Consider the following 7,315-nt stretch of genomic DNA (forward strand, 5'->3'; position numbering starts at 1 on the left):
AAGGCGACCCAGGATCAAACCTCGCGGGGGTGGTTGTGCCTTGTGCTAGGGGGAGGAGACATGCTAGAAAATCTAGTCAGCAAAGAACTGGTGTGGCGCAGGCTGGGTGCGATCCTCGGGTGACTTTGACGACTTAGATGCACCCGGGTTGCGGCTCCTCAAGGCATAGGTCAAGGCTGGAGGATCATAGAAAACTTGACAAAAAAATATATTCTTATCCAAATTTGCTAGCTATTTATTTATTTATTTATTTTGTTTATTTTTTAATTATTTAATTAATTAATTATTTGATTTATTTATTTATTATTTGATTTATTATTTATTTTATTATTATTCAGTCAAATTTGTTTGTTAATTACTTAAGAAATAATGTAGGTTTTATTTAGTTTCCTAAGAGCATCTCCTATTTTGTTTTCTTTTCCTTTAATGTGTATGATTTAAACATCATATTCACTAAAGAATGCCAACCACCAAGCTTACCTAGCATTGAAGTTTCGCTGATCAATAGATATTTGAGAATAACATTATCAATTTTTAATTGGAATTTCCTCCTTGTAAGATAGTGCCTCCACATTTTTAAGGCATGGATAATAGCTGATAGTTCTAAATCATGGGTAGCATAATTCATTTTCTAGTTTTTAAGCTTTCAAGATTCATAGCTTACCACCTGACCTTCTTGCGTCAACACTCCCCCTAAACCTTATTTATGTTAGAAACTAGGACAATACCGAGAGGGTGGGTTGAATAAATATTGTAGGAATTTTAAAGCTTTTTTTCACTTGTAATGAAACTTAGGACACCAAGACACACTTCAACAATTAATTTCATATGAACATGACAAGAATCAACATAAATAGCACAAATAGTACACTGATTCTTCAAAAGTTCCTTCTATATCTTCACAAGAGCAAACTATTACTTGCTGTTATAAGGTTCTCTGGCTACAACCAACAGGAAGCAACTACTGCCTGATTTATCAACTACACCTGAAAAGAGCTACAACCCATGACTTTATTAGCTACCACTAAAAGGAGCTTCAACCCCTTTGTATTTACCAACAACTATTGGAAGGAACTATAACCCCTAATTTGCAAGCTACAACTTGCATGACTTCAATGATTCATCTTTCATACAATTTTGATATTCAAATTATGAAGCCCACTTTCATACATAAACAAATAACTTTGACTCCTCAATCATTCACCAAAACCACCATTAAAACACCTTCAACAGTTTTTGATTTCTGAAAAATCCACCACCATCCACTAGTAGCATCAATCCATCTCACCAACAAAATTCCACACCTGTTCACCTACGATTTGTGAATTCAACTATGCTTATAAAATAATTTGGACTGATAATTTTAGAATTGAAGCTTATGTTATCTTCCACTTTTTTCTTGCATGAGTACTTTATTTTTTTCTTTGTCTTGCTTCTATTAAGTCATCTGAATCTGCTCTCTAAGTCTTCAAACTCTCCTTACCTGTTTTTGCTTGAAAAACTGATCTTAACTGCTTAACTTTTCTATTCTGGAAATTATTAGAATTTATTAGTGCTCCTATTTTGGTGATTCTCCAAACTTAGCACTTTGGCCAAATTTTCCTCCAAACATATCTGTTGAAGAGGTAAATCCCCTCTGCGGACAGAGGCGATCCCACTAGCCCGAAATGGGTCTAGCAACAATCAATCACGCTATTATGCAAGTTCCTAGTTGTAAATCAAAAGTGGATATGAAGAACCAACCTGGAATCCAACGCTATTGTCGTAGACGAGTTGATATCCCCGTTCCTCAGCTCCGGCAGGTCACAATCCTAGCGATCTCCGCGTATGGACACCTGCACATGCAAAGAACGAAGCGAATACAAGCATAAAATCCACGATATACAACTATATATCAGTCAGAAAGGACATAAATCAAACGTCATCATTATGAACAGTGAGATTGGAACCATAATAATAGTCGTTTATTAATGAACAAGCAGAGAAAAGTACAACCAATGTTCTGACGCTGAATCTCTCCTTTGGCTGGGCGAGCAGCTACATATGCCTTGCAATAGATCTCTCTCTCTCTTTAATTGTGGATACACAACTCAGACTTCCGGCAGCATAACCTCACTCAAGACAAGTATAATCAATACTAGCACTATCAGCAATACTTCAGAACTCAAGAACTAGCTTGTCAAATGAATGAGGATGGACTTTTATAGATGGAGAAGGGAGGAAGATACAATGCACCAGGACACTCATTGTGGATTGACATTATCTCCGAAAAGCCACTGTGGATAGATGTCAAGGATAGATGATGACTCTCGACCTCTATCAGATGGATTTTACCCTCAAAAGACTTCGTGATCTGAAGGGAAAAAACATATGGGTGCGCGTTTGTCAAAAATCATTACCAAACTGGGTTGGCGCGGGTGTTGTTCTGTGACAGAGCGCCAATGGTCGCACCCCCTTTTGAGGATCTCAGTGATTGGCGCGGGTAAGACACTGTGGACTTGCGCCAATGGAAAAAGAGCACTTTTCAGGGATAATTTGCAGAAGGTGTCTTCAGGGAACATGAAGTGCATACTCAGGGGAACATAATGCAAGTGTTTTTGGGTTATGTCACTGCTCACAGGTCCCGGAATGTGTCCTCCAATGTACGGAAACGGGGCGATAGGGACGGTGACCAATGGTGACAAATTACTGTGTAACAGATGCCCCCTAAAGCATGAGGCCCGAAAGGGAGAGGGGGGTGAAATGCTTTACAAGAACACATGTAGCTGCCGCCGAGAATCTGCATTGAGAAATACAATTGATAGCTCAAATACATGATGTACATGATATGGTCGCAGCCATCCATAAGAGAGTACATGACAATCTAGATCCATAGTATGGGCGCAACCATCTGGTTAGGATCAATGAATTGACTCAGGTATGGTCGCAGCCATCCAGTGAATGAGTCATATATCAAGAATCACACCTGGATTACAACAGACACAATCCAGGGTCTTGCGCTCCATCTCGACCCGAACAGAAGTACAAGTTCAAGCATGTGAATATGTGAGCTGAAGTCGAACATGCATGAACATCGTCTGATTACCAGTCAATATTGGAAACTGTTAACAGACGCGAGAGGTACCACCAATAATGACAATGGTCCTCAAGGTACTATAGGTACAATCTACGGCGTGTGAATTAGTGATCTGAAGTTGAACACGTGTAGAATCATTCGATCGGAGGCCAGTGATGAAAACCTCACGTCGAACACGAAGAACCTGCCATTAAGGCATGCAGACTCCAAGGCACCGGCACGGAGTCTCTAGATCAACTTCCTGGATAATGAGCTGAAGTCGACAGGAAGTGACCTTGATCGAAGGTGGGCCATAATGTTTCCCACATCATCGACACGAGACAGAGAGATAATGTTGTGGATCAAGAGTATGTGAACTATCAGATGGAGGTTGTTTCTTTTCAGAGGTCAACTTCTCTTGAACATATCGGCGGCACGATAGTGGAATTGGCAGTATTTGACATCAACGGATCAGAGGTCATGATGACGAGGCAATGAGCAGATGAGAGGTCAAATAGGATTACCCAAATCCATGGAGGCCAGTGAAAAATGAGATGAGATATCCCCACCCAGACACGAAAGCAGATAAGTGCCATGTTCAAGAGCGACATACTGCCGACACGACAATGATTACGGTTCCAAAATTTTCTTTTCCCCCACCATTTCTGGCGAGTACCCCAGTTATTTTTAACAAGCTTGATGGGGATAGCATATGCTTATGGTGTGTCACTTCGACAAAATCCGATGTCATCAGGTTTTAACGAGTCTGACAAAGGAAGAACTCGGCGTCTTTTCATGTTTAGAGAGTTTGAAAAGACAGCAGAAAAGGAAACTCCAGGGGTGTCCTTTTTCGTAAAGTTGTGTCTCCCGAGCCCGAAAAAGTATAAAACAATGCTCGAAAGAACCGCTCGACCATTACGATCGAGGAGTACTTTTCATAAATAGTGATCCCGACCTGAAAAAGTAAAAAAGCAGTCAAAATCACGTCGTTTCGTAACCATTAACGAGTCTGAAACGACAAAAACCCGGCAATCTTTTTATGTTTTAACGGTCGACAAAAAGAACTTAAAACGACCGCCCCTTATTAACGTTTAACGAGTCAAGAGGAGTAACGCGGCAATCTTTTCGTCTTTAAACGGTCAGAAAAGAGCTGAAAGAGGACCTCCATCTTTATTCTCTTTAACGAGTCAAAAAGGGAAAAGTACTCGGCAATCTTTTCATTTTTTATGAGTCAGAAAAGAGCTTAAAAGGAGACTCGTCTTGGAGGAACGAGTGGTATAAAGGGTAGTAACTGGTTCCGGTAATGGTGGAACTACTCAAAACATATAATGGTCAAGAGGCTGGCTAATAAAACCACTCATCACTGCGGTTCCTCAGGAAAGGATAAACAACCAAGTGAAAGCATATGATCGGCCAAAGAGATGGTGACGATGGAATGAAACAACCAAGGCTCATCTAACAAAATTTAGCGAATAGGCAATCACGAGATGTAAATCAGGTATGGGTTCATTTTTACATAAGCTTGAACCATGGAGAACTCTGCTTAGATTCGGTTTCATGTTTACACAAGCTTGAAACGAAAAACTATGCTTGTTATAAGTTCGCATGCCCCCAGCATAATAACGCAAATCGAGGTACATGCCCCCCAAGCTTCATTGCATTCAACAAAGTGGATGGAATGAAGGTTCACTCTCGAGATCTATGAAAGACTTGACTTGTATTTTACAAGATCTTAATCAAAAGACTCGATTTGGAAAGGGAGTTGTTTCATTTTTTAATGAGGTTGACGCAGTAAAAGAACTATCCTCATAACCCTTGTTTCATTTTTTAATGAGGTCGCCACAAATCAAAACTATCCTCGGACACCTAGTTTCATTTTTTTAAGGAGCTTGACACAGGAAAATGAACTATGCTCCGGCCAAACCTAGTTTCATTTTTTAAGGAGCTTGACACAAGAAAGGAACTATGCTCCATGCAAGACCTAGTTTCATTTTTTAAGGAGCTTGACACAGGAAAGGAACTATGCTCCGCCCAAACTTCATCATAATGAACAGGAAGTCGGGGCTTCCAAGAGTGCCACTCCCGATGGAAGGACAACATCTCGGAAGTCAGGACCCAATGCCCCCAGGACACTGTGCACGACGGCGGCATCGCTGGATACAGGCACGGGATAGGTGGCCACGTAGTTGATCTGTGGTGGGGTAGATGCAACTGGTGGATGAAAACCAGGAGGGGATGACGACTGCGCAGGAGGGACCCGTGGACGAACGAACGATAATTGATCGATAGTCACAATTCTTCCATCGTGTGGAAAGCAAACCACACGGAAAAGTGAAGAGACAAGGGCCCCCATGACATAAACATAGTCACGGCCAAGGAGAAGACCGAAATCTAAAGCACCTTGGGTAATCGATACGTCTATATAGACGGTTTTGCCTCCCAAAGTAATAGGGAACTTTGGAAGGATCCCTAATGGTTGACTAGTTCCTCCATCAAAAGCTGTCAGATTCGGCGCGACTGGCACAAGCGGTGGGGAACCCAAAGCTTGCCAAGTAGTGGCAGGCATAAGACTGACAGATGCACCCTCATCCAAAACAGTGCCAGGTATCGCCTTATTATAGGCGTGTACCGTAACCCAGAAAGGCACATGGGACGGAAGGCGGGAGGTGGTCAAACGACTCCAGTCGAAGGAAACCACTGAAATACTTGGTGGAGGACTCGTATGATTGCCCCCCTGCTCTAAAGGGACCGAAGCAGGACTCTCTGGAACAGTTGGGATAGGAGAGTCATTTCCGTACTTAGGAGAATCTGAGGAGACGAGAAGAACATGGGAATGCTGCTCTTCTGAAATAGAGTGGTCGAGTGGTGAACTCGAGTGGACACTCTTTCCGACCAATGGTTGGTCTGGAACAGGCTTGGCAGAGCCAGGTTCAAGAAGAGGAGGCTGGACTAGAGAGGAATCTTGGTCGATCTCTTTGTCAGCAGGGCAACGATCTGCGGCTGCAGAGAGACGTTGATAACCAACGGGAAGTTGGGGTGAGGGAGCTGTAAGACTTTCCAAGACAACAGAGGCTTTATCCATGAGCGGACAAAGGTGAAGGGGATGATTGCCTTCACAAAGTCTACAGGGGATTCGAATCTTCCCTTTTCCCTTAACATTTCCAGCTGATAGTGTAGCATCGCCGTGAGCTTCAGAGGACGATGAGGGGCGGGCCGGATCGCGAGACCATACTTCTAAGACCTTGGGAATGCCAGGACAATCGCGAAGAAGATGGTCCTCCTTGCACAACCTACAAGGAAATTTGACCTTCCACGGAGGAGCAGAAGGTGGCCCGACTTGAGTTGTACTTTTAACCTCTCGCTTAGGAGTCTTCTTCTTCTTCTTCTTAGCCACCTGGTTACTTGAATCCAGACTTTCGCCAGGCGAAGTAGAAGATGAGGACACAGAAATAGGCGAAGAAGGGGAGAGGTCCACCTTGGAATCAACATGATGTTGTTCGGGTGGAGGAGACGGTGGAACAGGAGTCATCACACTCGGGACCACCGAGGTTGAAAACAACCATATGGGCAAACCGATGGTTAACCCAGGCAAAGACAAAGTTGCCATATACGGAGCACCGGCATTTCCAAAAGAAGGAAATGAACTAGGGTTTCCATCCAGGGGAACACCTTGGCCGGTAGACTCGGGGAAGGTTGCCATTGAAAACGAGAAAAAACCCTACTCAAGCTAACGCGAACAAGATCTAACCGGGTAAATGTGAATCGTGGCCGAATAAATTTTAAGACAAAGGAACTGAACTTGACCTTTTCATGTTTTAAGAGTCGAGAAAAGGACGAAAAGATGACTCTAGTCTCCTTCGAATGTTTAATGAGCACGAAGTGACAAGACGCTCACTGGCACCTTTTCTTTTAAGGAGTCCGAAAAGGATCAAAAGTGACTACTCTGGAGACTCTAGACAAAGGGTTTACCAAACAATCCGTAAAACTGCTTATACACCTTGGCAATCAGATGAAAACCAAGGACTTCCCGTACTGCAGTCAATCTTCCCGAATGCTGTGTTCAGTGCATTACGGCTTGGAAGGTGGCAGACTCGGCTTCCTATGGATAAAGGATGATAGCCTAGTGGGGTCTCCCGTATATACGCGACGGTACGTGGGAGCTCAGTCCGTACTGGTACTTATTGTCTCTCAGGAGGAATCACCCAACCATCAGTGAGGCAATAGTTACCAGGTTTTACGACGCCGGAACACGTCTCTAGC

The sequence above is a fragment of the Pinus tabuliformis genome, chromosome 7, assembly GCF_031772625.1.
Source record: "Pinus tabuliformis cultivar Carrire ecotype Pingquan chromosome 7, CPIR1, whole genome shotgun sequence".
NCBI classification, from domain to species: Eukaryota; Viridiplantae; Streptophyta; class Pinopsida; order Pinales; family Pinaceae; genus Pinus; species Pinus tabuliformis.